The sequence below is a fragment of the Aquarana catesbeiana genome, linkage group LG02, assembly GCF_042186555.1.
Source record: "Aquarana catesbeiana isolate 2022-GZ linkage group LG02, ASM4218655v1, whole genome shotgun sequence".
In the NCBI taxonomy this organism is placed as follows: domain Eukaryota; kingdom Metazoa; phylum Chordata; class Amphibia; order Anura; family Ranidae; genus Aquarana; species Aquarana catesbeiana.
In genome coordinates, this window is record NC_133325.1 from 487728829 (window position 1) to 487746904 (window position 18076).

The 18076-nt window shown below is 43.8% G+C and overlaps 1 protein-coding gene across 1 annotated transcript in view; it reads right to left on the reverse strand.

Annotated features, from left to right (window-relative positions):
* LOC141128438 (putative helicase MOV-10) overlaps positions 1 to 18076 on the reverse strand; it is a 156020-nt gene that overhangs the window by 77791 nt on the left and 60153 nt on the right. The gene's annotated exons all lie outside the window — the stretch shown is intronic.

Genomic DNA, 18076 nt, shown 5'->3' on the forward strand with positions numbered 1-18076 from the left:
ATCACCCCCACAACATGATGCTGCTACCACTATGTTTCAGGGTGGGGATGGTGTGTTCAGAGTGATGTGCAGTGTTAGTTTTCAGCCACACATAGCTTTTTGCTTTTAGACCAAAAAGTTCAATTTTGGTCTCATCTGACCAGAGCACCTTCTTCCACGTGTTTGCTGTGTCCCCCACATGGCTTCTCGTAAACTGCAAACAGGACTTCTTATGGCTTTCTTTCAATAATGGCTTTCTTCTTGCCACTCTTCCATAAAGGCCAAATATGTGGAGTGCACGACTAATAGTTGTTCTGTGGACAGATTCTCCCGCCTGAGCTGTGGATCCCTGCAGCTCCTCCAGAGTTACCATGGGCATCTTGGCTGCGTCTCTGTATAATAAACTCCTTTGCCCAGTCTGACAGTTTAGATGGAGGGCCATGTCTTGGTAGGTTTGCGGCTGTGGCATACTCTTTCAATTTTCGAATGATGGATCGAACAGTGCTCTGTAAGATGTTTAAAGCTTGGGATATTTGTTTATAACCTAACCCTGCTTTAAACTTCTCCACAACTTTATCCCTGTTCTGTCTGGTGTGTTCCTTGGCATTCATGATGCTGTTTGTTCACTAAGGTTCTCTGAGAGGGCTTCACAGAACAGCTGTATTTATATTGAGATTACCGTATTTATCGGCGTATAACACGCACAGGCGTATAACACGCACATTCATTTTAAGAGGGAAATTTCAGGAAAAAAACTTAAATTTTAAATAAGGAACTTTGAAGCAAAATAAGGGTCAGTGCCCATCTGAAGCCTCACCATTGCCATCAGTGCAGCCTGATCAATGCCCATCTGCAGCCTCACAAGTGCCATCAGTACAGCCTCGCCATTGCCATCAATGCAGAATCCTTGCCATTGCCTTCAATGCAGCAGCCTCACCATTGCCTTCAATGCAGCAGCCTCACCACTGCCTTCAATGCAGCAGCCTCACCATTGCCATCAGTGCAGCCTGATCGATGCCCATCTGCAGCAAGAGGGGACAGGGAGGGGGGCGGGATGAGTGCCGACAGATTACATGCAGTGAGAATCCTATGATAGACAGAACAGTGGTCCAATGGCGGCCCAGGAGACGGGACTTCCTATTACAGAGGCTGCCAAGTAAACAGGAGATTCTCACTGCACGTAATCTGACGGCGCTCGTCCCGCCCCGCTCCCTGTCCCCTCCGAGGCAGCTAAAATTTAAGTATTGGCGTATAACACGCACATGCTATTTGCACCCGATTTTCATGGTGAAAAAGTGAGTGTTATACGCCAATAAATACAGTAAATTACACACAGGTGGACTCTATTTACTAATTAGGTGACTTCTGAAGGCAATTGATTCCACTAGATTTTAGGTAGGGTTATCAGAGTAAAGGAGGCTGAATACAAATGCATGCCACACTTTTCAGATATTTATTTGTAAAAAAAATTGAAAACCATTTATAATTTTCCTTCCACTTCACAATTATGTGCCACTTTGTGCGGGTTTATCACATAAAGTCCCAATAAAATTGGCATGTGGGGGAGAAAATATCATGAGCTCGGTTTTAGGTTGAGTTTGAGGAAGTGATGCGACTCCCAGGCTGATATGTCTGTTAGTAAGTTGGTGATGCGTGAGGAGACAGATGGAGAGAGCTGGGGGTTGGAGAGATAGATTTGGGTGTCATTAGCTTAGAGGTGATATTGAAAGCCATGGGAGGCAATCAACTGACCCAGGGAGGTGGTATAGATTGAGAAAAGGAGAGGTCCAAGAACAGAACCTTGGGGGACCCCGAAGGAGAAATGAAAAGGAGAGAAGGAAGTAGAGCTGTAAGTGACACTGAAGGAGCGGTGGGATAGGTAGGATGAGAACCAGCGAAGAGTACAGTCATGGCTTTTTGAGGAGGAGGGGGTAGTCCACTGTGTCAAAGGCAGCAAAGAGATCCAGGAGAAGTATTACAGAATAGCGTCTGTTGGTTTTAGCCATTGGTAGGTCATTTGTGAGTTTAAGGAGAGCAGTTTCTGTGGAGTGTTGAAGGCGAAATCCAGACTGAAGGGGATCAAAAAGTTTGTTCATGGTCAGATGGTCGCAGACCATTGTTTGTTCATGGTCAGATTGGTTGTAGACCAGTTTTTCAAGAAGTTTGGAGGAGAAGGCGAGTAAAAAGATAGGGCGTAGGTTGTTAAGATTCTTGGAGTCCAGTGAGGGCTTTTTAAGTATGGGGGTGACTAGTGCATGTTTTAGAGAGTTTGGGAAGATGCCACAAGAGAGGGAGAGGTTGAAAATGTGAGTTAGAGAGTGTAGAATCGAGGCAGAGGGTGAGCGTAGCATTTGTTAGATAAAAGTTTAGCAACCTCATTAATACTAGCGTATACAATTGTGTTGCTAGCTGTAATTGGTCACAGTGCAATTACACTCACCTGTCCATAAGAATGTATTGACCTTCTGATCAGGTCTGCATGAAAAACTGACAGGCGGACCTGATCGGATCGCCAATGTAAATGGGGCCCAAGAGTCATGTCTGCAACAGCTTTTCAACATTATGAGTACTTTAGATAATAGAAGTATTAAGTTTCTGAAAATAAATCAAATTGTTATGTTTAAGGGATGTCTTTAATCAGGTCAACATATTTTACATATATAGAAATATTCCACTTCCATCAGCTCATTCCCCATAGTTACAACCTTTTGTACCACCTGCCCCACCCTATTAGATTGTAAGCTCTTCCGAGCAGGGCTCTCTTAACCACCTGCTGACCGGCTCCTGTACATATACGTCGGCACTTTGAAGATGGATATCTCGGTAATGGCAGCAGCTGCTGCCACAACCGAGGTATCCATCTCTTCGGGAGCAGGTTGTGTTTATGATAATGGTGGTCTCTGTGGCAGATTCGCCACAAGATCACCATTATTGGCGGCGGGAGAGGTGCCAGCCCCCTCCCACTGCTCTCCCGTGCCCTCCGCCGCTTACCGGAGCCGTCAACATCAGTGGAGGCGATCGGGACCTGTCCGTGGCCGGGTATGGAGACGAGTGAGGGAAAGATGGCCCCCACCCATCTCCATACCATAGCAGAGCGGAAGCAACATCATAACGTCACTTTCGCCCATACGTCTTTAAGGGCCATTTTTTCAAATGACAATTTTTTTTTTTTTAATTGCATTTTAGTCCAAATATGAGATCTGAGGTTTTTGACCCCAGATCTCATATTTAAGAGGACCTGTCATGCTTTTTTCTATTACAAGGGATGTTACATGTTTTTAAAAAACAGTGAAAAAATAAATAAAATCAATGCCACATCAGCACCATCACAGTGCCCTACAGTGCCACCACAGTGCCACATCAGTGCCATCACAGTGCCCTATCAGTGCCATCACAGTGCCCTACAGTGCCACATCAGTGCCATCACAGTGCCCTACAGTGCCACATCAGCCCCCTACAGTGCCACATCAGTGCCATCACAGTGTTCTACAATGCCACATGAGTGCCACATCAGCGCCCCACAGTGCCATCACAGTACTGTACAGTGCGACTTCAGTGCCCTACAGTGCCACATCAGTGCCATCACAGTGCCCTACAGTGCCACATCAGCCCCCTACAGTGCCACATCAGTGCCATCACAGTGTTCTACAATGCCACATGAGTGCCACACCAGCGCCCCACAGTGCCATCACAGTGCTGTACAGTGCCACTTCAGTGCACTACAGTGCCACATCAGTGCCATCACAGTGCCACATCAGTGGCAAATCAGTGCCCTACTGTGCCACATCAGTGCAATCACAGTGCCACATCAGTACCATCACATTGCCCCATAGTGCCACATCAGTGCTCTACAATGCCACATTCGTGTCATCACAGTGCTCTACAGTGCTACATCAGTGCTATTACAGTGTCACATCAGTGCTATTACAGTGCCACCTCAGTGCCACACCAGTGGCCTACAGTGCCCATTAGTGCCACATCAGTGCCCCTACAGTGTCATCAGTGCCCTCAGTGCCCATCAGTGAGTGCTTATCAGTGCCCATAAGTGCCATTAGTAAGTGCTCAGCAGTGCCACCCTATCAGTGGATCTTCACCATTGCCCGCCAGTGCCGTAAAAGTGTGTAAAAATGCGTAAAAAAATGCGTTTTTATTTTCTTTCTACATTTTCTAAAAACTTGTGGAAAAAAATGACATGCTCAAACGACTCATTATGCTTTCTAGATTATTTGTTTGGGGTGTTTGCTTTCCAAAATGGGGTAATTTTGTGGGTGTTTCCATTGACCACGGCCTTCAAAAGTGTGATAGGTATGTGGCCAGGCTGTGAAAAAGTCTCACACATGTGATATCGCCATACTCAGGAGTAGTAGCAGAATGTGTTTTGGGGTGTAGTTGCAAGTATGCATATGCTGTGTGAGAGAAATAACTTGTTAATATGACTATTTTGTAAAAAATTTAAAAATAAAATAAATCTTAATTTTGCTAAGAATTGTGGGAAAAAAATTACAACTTAAAAAACTCACAATGCCACCTTACTAAATACCTTACTTTACAAAAAGGGGTAATTGAGGGGGTATTTGTACTTTCCTGGCTTGTTAGTGTCTCAAGAAATGAGATAGGCCGTCAGTACTTCAGGTGTGATCAATTTTCAATGATTGGCACCATAGCTTTTAGACTCTACAACCTTCACAAAGATCAAATAATATACACTGATGTGGGTTATTGTTACCAAAGATATGTAGCAGTATAACTTTTGGCCAAAATTTATGAAGAAAAATTACTAATTTGCTAAATTTTATAACAGAAATGAATGCATTTTTTTACAAAATGTTCAGTCTTGTTTTATTTATAGCGCAAAAAATAAAAAACCCAGTGGTTATTAAATACCACCAAAAGAAATCCCTATTTAAAAAAAAATTATATGGGTACACTGTTGCATGGCTGAGTAATTGTCATTCAAAATGTGAGAGCACTGAACGCTGAAAATTGGCCTGGTTAGGAAGGGGGTATAAGTGCCCAGTGGGCAAGTGGTTAACCACTTCCTGCGAAACAACATACCGGTACATCGTTTTGAGGAAGTGGTTGTACCCCAGTACCGTTTTTTAGAGCTGGCGGTCAGCTTTTGCCGTTCTGCCCGGGTCTCTGGCTGGCTTTCATTGGGTCTCTGATATAGTAACTGAGAAGCGACATCACAACGTCAGTTCTGGTTTACTCGGTTTGCCAATGGCGCCGATTAAAAAATCCCTAGTATTCCAAAATACCGATTTTGGTGATTTGAATACTTGTGCAATGTGCAATGGAAAGATTTCGGGTCTTTCAGACTGCAGAGCCCTCCATAAAGAGTACCTGTCACCGCCTATTACTGTCACAAGGGATGTGACAGCAATAAAAGTGATAAGATTATTTTATTTTTTTTAAAGAGACAGTGTAAACAAAATTTAAAAAATAAAATCAAGAAAAGAAAAAAAAAAATTTTTTTAAAGCGCCCCCCAACCCCCCCCCGTGCTCACGGACCAAAGAAATCAAATACGTAAGTCACGCCCGCATATGTAAACGGTGTTCAAATCACATGTGAGGTATCAGCACGATTGTCAGAGTGAGAGCAATAATTTTATTTAAAAAGACTTCCTCTGTAACTCTAAACTGGTAACCATTAAAGATTTTTTAAAGTGTCGACTATGGAGATTTTTAAGTACTGTAGCTTGTTGCCATTTCAAAAGTGTAACATGTTAGGTATCTGTTTACTCAGCGTAACATCATCTTTCACATTATACAAAAAAATGGGCTAACTTTACTGTTTAGTTTTTTTAAATTCAGTGAAGATCATTTCTTCCAAAAAAATTGTGTCTGAAAGACTGCTACGCAAATACCATGTGACATAAAATATTGCAACGAACGCCATTTTATTCTCCAGTGTCTTTGCTAAAAATATATATATGTTTGGGGGTTCTTAGAAATTTTCTAGCAAAAAGTACTGATTTTAACTTGTAAACAAGTGTCAGAAATAGGCTTGGTCCAGAAGTGGTTAAGCATCGAAGGTGTTATAGTAAGTAAACATGTTCATAGTTTCCTTCGCTGACAGTTTCAAACTGTTGGCATATTTCAGGATTGCATGTTTACAAGGGGGTATATGATCAACAGTGGTTAGCATATCTGAGAATCACACATTTCCAAGATAATAAAGAATTATCCACATATCTGAGTATATTCTTTATGCCCACTGCAGCATTTTGCCTCTAACACTTAAAGTGCAGTGAACAGCTAGGGGGTTATTTAGGAAAGGCAAATCCACTTTGCACTACAAGTGTAAAGTGCAATTGAAATTGCACTTGGATGTGCAATCGCTGTAGATCTGAGGGAGACATGCAAGGAAAATAAAAAACATCATTTTAGCTTGCACATAATTGGATGATAAAATCAGCAGAGCTTCCCCTAATTTCAGATCTACCCCTCAGATTTACAGCGACTGCACTTCCAAGTGCAATTTCAGTGCAATTTCAAGTGCACTTTGCACTTGTAGTTTGCACTTGTAGTGCAAAGTGGATTTGCCTTTCGTAAATAACCCCCCTAGTTTCATGTTGAGTTACCTAATGATACAGAATTGTGTCAATGCCTCTTTCTGGTTCTCTTTTGGCTAGAAAGGGGCCTTTCACACAGGCTTTCCTTTCAGGTTCGCATGTCAATTTTTCAGGCAGACCTGATCGGACGCTCCAATCACTCCTATGGGGCAGCGTATGTCGGTGGTGACATGTCTGCTGACACGCACTGCTATCCGATCCGATCCTGTCTGCTAAATCCAGATGGATGGTGGCCCTATTTTCCATCCAGCTGGTGGATCGGATGGGAACAGGTGAAAACGGACAGGTGGTCTGTTTTCATCCGATCTCCCCATAGAGGAGAGTGGGACTCTAACAGGTCCGTCTGAGCACAGTGAGTGGAGAAGGACCTGTCATCTGCCTGCTCAGCAGGGATCAGCGAATCGATCCCCTGCTGAGCAAGCAGAGTCCGTCAAACGACAAGCCCATGTGAAAGGAGTCTAAGGTCTGATTCACACCCATGCATTTTTAGTGTTTTTTGCATTTTGCAGATTTGCACTACAGAACGTGTTCCATAGGAAACAATGTTAAATGGACCGCAGTGCAAATCTGCAAAATGCAAATAGCACTAAAAATGCATAGTTGTCAAATAGGCCTAAGGCGCCTTTCACACGGACGGCTATTCTGCTGCAGTTAAAAGCATGTTTTTTTTCCTGTGGAGTTCAAGACTCCAGGCACTGCGATCAGCTGCATTTGCACAGTGCGATTAGCTGCGGTCCCATTTGGCTGCGGTTTGCCATTTCCATGGCAACCCGACAGGATGCCGACACACTGTTTGGTATGACTCTTGAGGGGGAACTCCACGCCAAATTTTAAATAAAAAAACGGCGTGGGTTCCCCCCCAGGGGCATACCAGGCCCTTCGGTCTGGTATGGATTTTAAGAGGAACCCCTACGCCGAAAAAATGGCGTGGGGTCCCCCCAAAATCCATACCAGACCCTTATCTGAGCACGCAGCCCGGTCGGTCAGGAAGGGGGGTGGGCCGGGCATTAGCGGGGATCCGAGTCGGATCCCCGTGCTTGTCGCTCATTGGGAAAGGAAAAATCAATTTTCCTTTCCCGATGAGCAGCTCTGCGCTGTTATCCGCAGCTGACACAGTGCACTGCGATTACCTGCGGTTATGTGCGGATAGCTGCGCTAAATCGCTCCTGGAGTCAATTCTATTTTTTCTATCCGCATAGAACCGCATGTATCTAATTCGCAGCTAAACGCAGTGTGTCTTTGGAGAAGATACCCCTGGGAAAGAACCGCTAGGATTCCACCTTCAGTGTATCTTCGGTGTTCCCCCTCCATTGCCAGTGAGCAATTTAAGCCTGTTTGACCCATACAGCATATGCTCTGTGGGTCCCAACTTTTTGGTAAGCCTCCATTCACTTGGGTGGTGGTTTTGCACTATTGTATGTCTACACACATCTGATCTTCTAGAAGGCTTCCAGGACCAGTGAATTGTTTTTTGATGTTCATCAATGCTGCAACGAGTTTGCTGGTTTCATATAATAATTACTTACCGTGGGTCCAGTATTTTTGGTACGCCTTCATTTAGTTTTGGGACATTTTTGTCATTATTATATTTTGTCGATTCACATGGTGACTGTAATGCCCCGTACACACGGTCGGATTTTCCGATGGAAAATGTCCGATCGGATCGTGTTGTCGGAAATTCCGACCGTGTGTGGGCTCCATCGGACATTTTCCATCGGATTTTCCGACACACAAAGTTGGAGAGCAGGAGATAAAATTTTCCGACAACAAAATCCGTTGTCGGAAATTCCGATCGTGTGTACACAAATCCAACAGACAAAGTGCCATGCATGCTCAGAATTAATAAAGAGATGAAAGCTATTGGCCACTGCCCTGTTTATAGTCCCGACGTACATGTTTTACGTCACCGCGTTTAGAACGATCGGATTTTCCGCCAACTTTGTGTGACCGTGTGTATGCAAGACAAGTTTGAGCCAACATCCGTCGGAAAAAATCCTAGGATTTTGTTGTCGGAATGTCCGAACAAAGTCCGACCGTGTGTACGCCCTATTATAGTTTATATCATGATGGACTTTTGATACATTTAACATGGACATTCATCAGCATGTAATGTCAATCTTATGATATTCATTCATTATTGTATATTTTTATCATTGCATTTTTTCACTTTTTTCATCACTTTCAGCGCTACACTTGTTTGTATATGGTTTATAGCAAAATTTCTATTTGTTGTGTTAGCTGCTTAATTTTATTTTATTTTGAGCCAGCGCATGGTTTTTTGTTTTTTTTGTAAACGCAGTGTGTGAATGGGGCCATAGGAAAGCATTGTGTGCTTTTAGCTGCGGTAGAAAATTAGAAAATCCGCAGCTAAAAGCACCATTCTATCCGTCCATGTGAAAGGGGCCTAGGTGATTTCAGAGGAACATACTTCAACTACTCCAGGACTAGTGATAAGATAAGGATTTGATTGCTTGCACCTGGGGTCACAATGATGACCAGCATTATGCGCTGAGAGAAATAAAATGCAGTTGCAATACCAGCCATAAAGGCCTGTTTCACACTGGGGCGGTGGGTGCGTCGGCGGTAAAACGCCGCTATCTTTAGCGGCGTTTTACCATCGTTTTAGCAACGCTATTCGTCCACTAGCGGGGGCGGTTTCACCCCCCCGCTAGCGGCCGAAAAATTGTTAAAAACGCCCGCAAATCGCAGCTGCAGCAGATGCCAGCGGTATAGCCGCGCTGCCCCATTGATTTCAATGGGCAGGAGCGGTGAAGGAGCGGTGTATACACCGCTCCTTCACCGCTCCAAAGATACTGCTAGCAGGACTTTTTTCAGCATCCTGCTAGCACACCGCTACAGTGTGAAAACCCCCGGGCTTGGAGAGACAGCAGCGGCTGTTTCAGGTCGGTTTGCAGGTGCTATTTTTAGCGCAATAGCGCCTGCAAAACGACCTAGTGTGAAAGGGGTCTAACACAATTAAAATAGCAAAGTAAATGCAAAAATGCAGCCATCACTATGCAAGCATTGGTAAAAAAAAAAAAAATCTTTCCTGAAAATGAAATTTAACCAGGTAAATAAAATACAACATTTCATTTTTTTTTTTGGGTAAAGCTTTTGACTACTTTTTACATTGTTTTTCTTTTCTTGTCTGCTGAAAAAGAACAGTTCGATACCTCAACAGCTTAACCCCTTCATGTCAAAGGGTAACACAAACCTTACAGTAATATGAAAATAGTACTTCTGCCCCCCCCCCACAGTGCCCACAGCTTATAAATCTTTTTACATTAACTGCTTGCTGCCCGCCCACTGTCAAATGACGGCGGGGCAGTGCAGCTCTCGTTCTGGGACGCCGTCATATGACGGCGTCCCAGAAAGGCCGATCTTGCGCGCCCGCGGGGGCCGCGCCATGTTGCTAGGACACGGTGCGACCCCGATCTCTTTAAAGAGCCACATCTGCGGCTCTTAACCATGTGATTGGCTTTGTCCAATCACGGCCGGTCACATGTAAACAAGGAAGTGCCGGTAATCAGCTCTCCTTGCCTCACACTGACAGAGTGTGAGGCGAGGAGAGCCGATCAGCGGCATCTCCTCACAGGGGGACATCTATGGATGTAATCAGGGCACTGATCATCAGTGCCCTGATTACAATAAATAAATACAGTGTCACAAAACAGTGCCCAACATTGCCCACCAATGCCAGCGTATAGTGCCCACCACTGCTACCAATCAGTGCCCATTAGAGATGCCAGTCAGTACTGGCAATCAGTGCTTCCCATCAATGCCCATCGCTGCTGTCGATCAATGCCCATCAGTGTCGTCCATCAGTGCCACCAATCAATGCCCATCTGTACCGCCTATCCGTGCTGCCTATCCGTGTCCACCAGTGCCGCCTATCAGTGCCCACCAGTGCCACCTATCAGTGCCCATCAGTGCCCATCAGTGCTGCCTATCAGTGCCCATAAGTGCGTCATATTAGTGCCTCCTCATCAGTGCCACCTCATTATTTCCCCGTAAGTGCCGCCTCATCAGTGCCCATAAGTGCCACCTCATCAGTACCCACCAGTTCAGCCTATCAGTGCCCATCAGTGCCGTCTCATCAGCGCACATCAGTGAAGGCGAAAAATTAGTTACAAAATTTACTGACAGATAAAATGTAAAAAACATTTTTTTTTCCAAATTTTTTGGTCTTTTTTTTTTTGTAAAAATTAAAAAAAAAAAAACAGCAGTGATTAGATACCACCAAAAGAAAGCTCTGTTTGTGTGAAGAAATTGATAAAAAATTTGTTTGGGTACAGTGTAGCATGACCGTGCAATTGTCATTCAAAGTGCGACAGCACTAAAAGCTGAAAAATGGCTTGTGCAGGAAGGGGGTGTAAGTGCCTGGTAGGCAAATGGTTAAAATATTGCCACTATATAGCTTTTTGACTGATCTGTATACCACGGTCAGTGATAAACTGCACAGTTTCTCCACTGCTGATAGTTCAGGTAGGAGGAGATTTCCACTTCAGCCTGTATACACGCCCACATGTGTGATGTCAATATCATGTAACCTGGCTAGCTCTGAGAACAAGTAATCATTCTCTCCAGCATAAAAGACACAACAGAGCATGTGCAGGTTGGCTACTCTGCCTGTGTTAGCTGGCTTCCCCAGATAGACGATGCAGAAGGGAAGGATATGTGCATACAGGATAAAACAGCCTTTTTACACAATGCAGAGGATTAACCACTTAAGTTCCACATTGTTTAGAACAAGCATGCTATGCTGCATATACAGATAGATTTTACCGTTGTGGGTTTAGTAACACTTTAAGGCTTAATGTACACGGGATGTTTTAAAATCTCTCCTGAGCGATTTAACTCGACAGATAGTAACCCACGTTTAAAAACGTCAGTTTTGCCATGTTTGCATGCCGTGTTTAGCCGCGTTTGCATTTAGAAGCTTTTTTTTTTTTTTTTTTCAAATAGTCAGCGTATGTAAACAAAATGCGGCTAAACGTGAGTTACCATGTTTACAAGCTGTAATGCTGTGTACACACGAGTGGATTTTTCAGCATCAAAGGACCAACGGTCTTTCCGATGGACTTTCGACTGAGTTAGGACAAATTGGGATTTAATTTGGTGGTAAATTGAATAGCTCCTTATTTTTTGTTTTTTTTATTACCAAAAGAAAACTCTCAAAATGGTTAAAGAAAAACAAAACAAATTATTATTTTTTTTAAATTTAGCTGTACATTTCTTAGTACTACCATAACCTATTACCAAAAATTTTCCCAAAATAAATTTTGACGAGAGCAGCGATACCTTATATGTGTATGGTATTTGTTGTATGTGCCGTTGTAGAACCCAAAAACAATAGAGCACATTTTGCTTTTTTTTTTTTTTTATCCTACCTAACATATACTGACACTGATAGCAATTTTAAAAAGGCATTTTTTTGTTTTGTTTTAAATCCTGCCTAAAATATATTGACCCTAACCTTTGACCGTTACCTTGACCCTAACACTGACCTAGATCAAGCCTTTATATAGCCATTTTTTTCTTTCTTCCTTTTTTTCTATTTACAGTAGTGGATTATGCTCGTAATCCAAGGTACTACTGTACCGTGTTATTTTTACACACTTTTGTTTGTTTACATCTTTCTCTCCTGCAATAAGAGAAAGATACAATGTATCTTTCTCTCCATTCAGAGGAGAAAGAAAACACAGGGTCAGGCTGCACAATGACTGATCACTGTGACAGCAAATTAGAGGCTAGGTCCTGATCATTCGTACTAGGCCTGGGGTATATATATATATATATACATATACACACAGTGGATATAAAAAGGCTACACATCCCTGGTAAAATGTCAGGTTTCTGTGATGTAAAAAAACGAGACAAAGATAAATCATTACAGAACTTTTTCAACCTTTAACCACCTCAATACAATGCCCTTACACCCCCTTCCTGCCCAGACCAATTTTCAGCTTTTAGCGCTCTCACAGTTTGAATGACAGTTACTCAGTCATGCAACACTGTACCCATATGAAACTTGCATCCTTTTTTTCACACGAATAGAGCTTTCTTTTGATGGTATTTAATCACTAGTGGGTTTTTTATTTTTTTGCGCTATAAATAAAAAAGACCATAAATTTTGTGAAAAAAATGCCTTTTTTTTATTTCTGTCATAAAATTTTGCTAATTAGTAATTTTTCTTCATAAATTTTGGCCAAAATTTATACTGCTACATATCTTTGGTAAAAATAACCCAACTTAGTGAATATTATTTGGTCTTTGAGAAAGTTATAGACTCTACAAACTATGGTGCCAATCACTAAAAATTGATCACATCTGATCGGGCCCTCAGTACATCAGGTGAATCTCATTTCTCGAGACATTAACAATTCAGGAAAGTACAAATACCCCCCAAATGACCCCTTTTTAGAAAGTAGATATCCCAAGGTATTAAGTAAGTAGCATGGTAAGTTTTTTTAAGTTGCAATTTTTCTCACAATTCTTTGCAAAATGAAGATTTTTATTTATTTATTTATTTACAAAATTGTCATATTATCAGGTTATTTCTCACACTCAGCATATGCATACAACAAATTACATCCCAAAATACATTCTGCTACTCTTCCCAAGTATGGCCATACCACCAAAAATGACACATCTCATTTCTCAACCATCTATTACACTTTTGAAGGCCCTGGAGCACCAGGACAACGGAATTGCCCACAAAATGACCCCGTTTTGGAAAGCAAACACCCCAACGTATAATCTATGAGGCATAATGAGTCTTTTGAACGGTTCATTTTTTCCAGAAGTTTTTGGAAAATGTGGAAAAAAAAATGAAAACGCATTTTTTTTACACAAAGTTTTCAATTTATAACAGGGATCACCAAACTACGGCCCTCCAGCTGCTGCGGAACTACATGTCCCATGAAGCATTGCAAAACTCTGACATTCACAGACATGACTAGGAAAGATGGGAATTGTAGTTCCTGAACAACTGGAGGGCCGTAGTTTGAAGACCCCTGATTTATAAGATATTTCTAACACATAGCATGTATATAGCAAAAATTACACCCCAAAATACATTCTGCTACTCTTCCCGAGTATGGCGATACCACATGTGAGACTTTTACACAGCCTGGCCACATACAGAGGTCTAACATTGAAGTAGTACCTTCAGGCATTCTAGGAGCATAAATTACACATCTCATTTCATTCCTACCTATCACACTTTTAAAGGTCCTGGAGCACCAGGACAGTGGAATTACCCACAAAATGACCTCATTTTGGAAAACAAACACCCCAATGTATATTCTATGAGGCATGGGCTGCAGGTAGGTACTCGGGTACTCTGATGAGCTGCAGATAGGTACTCGGGTACTCTGATGGGCTGGAGACAGGTACTCGGGTAACTTGATGAGCTGCAGACAGGTACTCGGATGGGCAGGTGACAGGTAGTCGGTTGCTCTGATGGGCTAGTGACAGGTACTCGGGTACTCTGATGGCCTGATGACAGGTACTCGGGTACTCTGATGGCCTGGTGACAGGTACTCGGTACTCTGATGGCCTGGTGACAGGTACTCAGGTACTCAGTACTCATATGGACTGTGACAGGTACTCAGGTACTCTGATGGACTGTGACAGGTACTCTTATGGACTGACAGGTACTGATATGAACTGTCACAGGTACTATAATGGGTGATGACAGGTCCTCTTTATTGGGGGGGAGGGGGCAATCGGTGTGATGGGTGTATACTGTGAGCTGTAACAAGATGTTACCGCAATCTCCTCCTCACACAGGATCGGTGTGTGAAGAGGAGAACCCGGTAACATCTCGTTACCACGGTTTGTTGACATTTAGTGATCGGTTGTGAAAGGATAACAGCCGATCACGTGGTAAACAGCCACTGGCCAATGGCTGTTTACCAGCGTCGGTGACGAGCAGTGCTCCCGGAAACACGCCGCCACCGGCGTGCATACACAGTGCGCCCGCGATCGCACGCATGTGCCATGCACAGTGTGGCGGAACCATCTGTGATCGGCCGTGACTTCATCACGGCCGATCACGTGATAAACAGCCATGACCAATGGCTGTTCACCCCCCTCGGTGGCGAACGGTGTCTCCGTGACACGCCACCACCGAAGGAACAGGGATGCGCACACACGATCGCGTGCATTCCCTGATTAAATGGAGGGCCATCATATGACGCCCTCCCAGAACGAGAGCCGCACTGCCTGGCCATCATATGACGGACGGCGGGCGACAATCGGTTAATGTGACCTATAAAATGTACAACTTTGAAAAACAAACTGAAATCTTTTAGGGTGGTGGGGGTAGTAAAAACAAAAAAACTAAAATAATGAGGTTGCATAAGTGTGTACACCCTCTTATAACTGGGGGTGTAGCTGTGTTCAGAATTAGGCAATTACATTCAAACTCATGTTAAATAGGAGTCAGTACACACCTGTCATCATTTAAAGTGCCTCTGATTAACCCCAAATAAAGTTCAGTCAGGAGAAGAGTCCAAGTCATTAGATATACCATGGAACACAGTGAAGACAGTCATTATTGAGTGGAGAAAATATGGCACAACGGTGATATTACAAAGAACTGGACGTCCCTCCACAATTGATGAAAAGACAAGAAGAAAACTGTTCAGGGAGGCTGCCAAGATGCCTACAGCAACATTAAAGGAGCTGCAGGAATATCTGGCAAGTACTGGCTGTGTGGTACATGTGACAACACTCTTCTGTATTTTTCATATGTCTGGGCTATGGGGTAGAGTGGCAACCTGTCAGAGGGTTAACACAGTCAGAGCCTGTCAGTATAGGCACGTCCCGGTGCGCCTGCGCGGTAGAGCTACACATCAGCACGTACGGGCACACGATCGGCGGGTACGAGCGCGTGACCCGAACGGGTTAGCACACGTGGGCACACGAACGCATGCACGTACAGCGGGACGTCCCCTTGGCGGGCCTATATAAAGGCAGCTATGCCTTGTGCTCATTGCTGGTTTGTCTTCTCAGCTTCCAGTGTTCCCGTTTATCCTCTGCATACCTGTTCCTGCCTATTGTGACCCGGACCGTTTGACTACTCTGCTTATCCTCTCTCCAGTGTTTGACCCTCGGCTTGATTAAGGACTTCTCTGCTTATCTTCTCTCCAGTGTTTGACCCCCGGCTTGATTAACGACTCTTCTACTGATCCTCTCTCCAGTGTTTGACCCTCGGCCTGCTAAACGGACTTGTCTTGCTTAAACCTGTACTACGATTACCTGGTGTTTGACCCTCGGCCTGCTTAAAGGACTTGCCTTGCTGTGCTTGCTACTACGTTTACCCGGTGCTTGACCCTCGGCCTGCTAAAGGACTTGTCTTGCTTAACCCTGTGCTTCTCCTCAGCTCTGTTCCTGGTTCCAGGTCAAGTGTTGGAGTCCCTGCCAGCCTTCTCTCCAGCTTAGCAAACAGTCCATGCTACACGGGTTCTACGCGTCTAAGTGACACCTTGGTGACCTGCACACCTGCTGGCAACCCGTGCCTCTCCGTGCCTGATACCCTCTGTACCACCTTCAGGGGTATCTCGCACCTAGTTGCTAGGGGAGCCGCTCTCAGCATTCCGGCCTTGGTGAGTACCTGACACAACCTTTTCTTACAAAAAAAACATCCAAGCCCGGATAAATTTTGCAAACACACATCTGAAGTCTCCCAAAAGCATATGGTAAAATATGTTATGGTCTGATGAAACCAAGGTTGAAATTTTTGGCCATAAATCCAAAAGATATGTTTGGTGCAAAAACAACAATGCACATTACCAAAAGAACACCATACCCACCGTGAAGCATGGCGGTGGCAGCATCATGCTTTGGGGCTGTTTTTCTTCAGCTGGAACAGGAGCCTTAGTCAAGGTAGAGGGGATTATGAACAGTTCCAAATACCAGTCAATATTGGTACAAAACATTCAGGCTTCTGCTAGAAAGCTGAACATGAAGAGGAACTTCATCTTCTAGCATAACAACGACCCAAAGCATACATCCAAATCAACAAAGGAATGGGTTCACCAGAAGAAGATTAAAGTTTTGGAATGGCCCAGCCAGAGCCCAGACCTGAATCCCATTGAAAATCTGTGGGGTGATCTGAAGGGGGCTGTGCACAGGAACTGTCCTAGCAATCTGACAGATTTGGAGTGTTTTTGCAAAGAAGAAATAAGAAGTAAATATTGCCAAATCAAGATGTGCCATGCTGCTAGACTCATACCCAAAAAGACAGTGCTGTAATAAAATCAAAAGGTGCTTCAACAAAGTGTTAGTTTAAGGGTGTGCGCACTTATGCAACCATATTATTTTATTTTTTTATTTTTACTTCCCTCCACCTAAAAGATTTCAGTTTGTTGTTCAACTGAGTTGTACAGTGTATAGGTCTCATTAAAGGTGGAAAAAGTTCAGAAATGATGTATCTTTGTCTCATTTTTTTACATCACAGAAACCTGACATTTTAACAGGGGTGTGTAGACTTTTTATGTATATATATATATACACACACACATCTCCCAGGTTTAAAGCCCACACTTCCTGGATGCTGCATATATGTGTTACTGTGATGCTCTGGGGTTAAGATATACATACACAATTTCATAGCACATCACCAGGACTCATCCCTTATCCATTATGAAACTTCAGACAAGCGTGACATCAAAGAAGAAGAAGAGTCTGCTGTGCTACACACACTAATGCACACGGTCGCATTCCGACAACAAAATCCATGGATTTTTTCCGACGTATGTTGGCTCAAACTTGTCTTGCATACACACGGTCACACAAAGTTGTCGGAAAATCCGATCGTTCTAAACGCGGTGACGTAAAACACGTACTTCGGGACTATAAATGGGGCATTAGCCAATAGCTTTGGTCTCTTAATTTATTCTGAGCAAGCGTGGCACTTTGTGCGTCGGATTACGATCGGAATTTCCAACAACCGATTTTGTCGTCGGAAAATTTTATAGCAAGCTCTCAAACATTGTGTGTCGGAAATTCCGATGGAAAATGTGTGATGGAGCCTACACACGGTCGGAATTTCAGACAACAAGGTCCTATCACACATTTTCCGTCGGAAAATCCGACCGTGTGTACAGGGCATAACTGTAACATATATTTAAAAATGATAACATCATTACATAATTCACATGCATTTTAACCGCTTCTGGACCAGCTGCCGCAGTTATACTGGAGTAGGTTGGCTCCCCTGCGCAAAACCACATAGCTGTACGTTGGCTCGCGGGGTCCGGATAGCAGGCGCGTGTGCGCCCGCTGCATAGCAGGGATGTTGATGCTCACGGCCGATGGTCGCAATGACCGCTAGCCATGAGTGATCGTGACCAGGAGGCACAGAACAGGGTCGAGTGTGTGTAAACACACACTTCCCTGTTCTGTTCTGACAGGAGTGACAGATCGTGTGTTTCTATTGGCTAGGAACCACGATCTCTCACTTCCTGTGGTTAGTCCCTCTCCCTTCAGTTAGAATCACATAGCAGGGAACA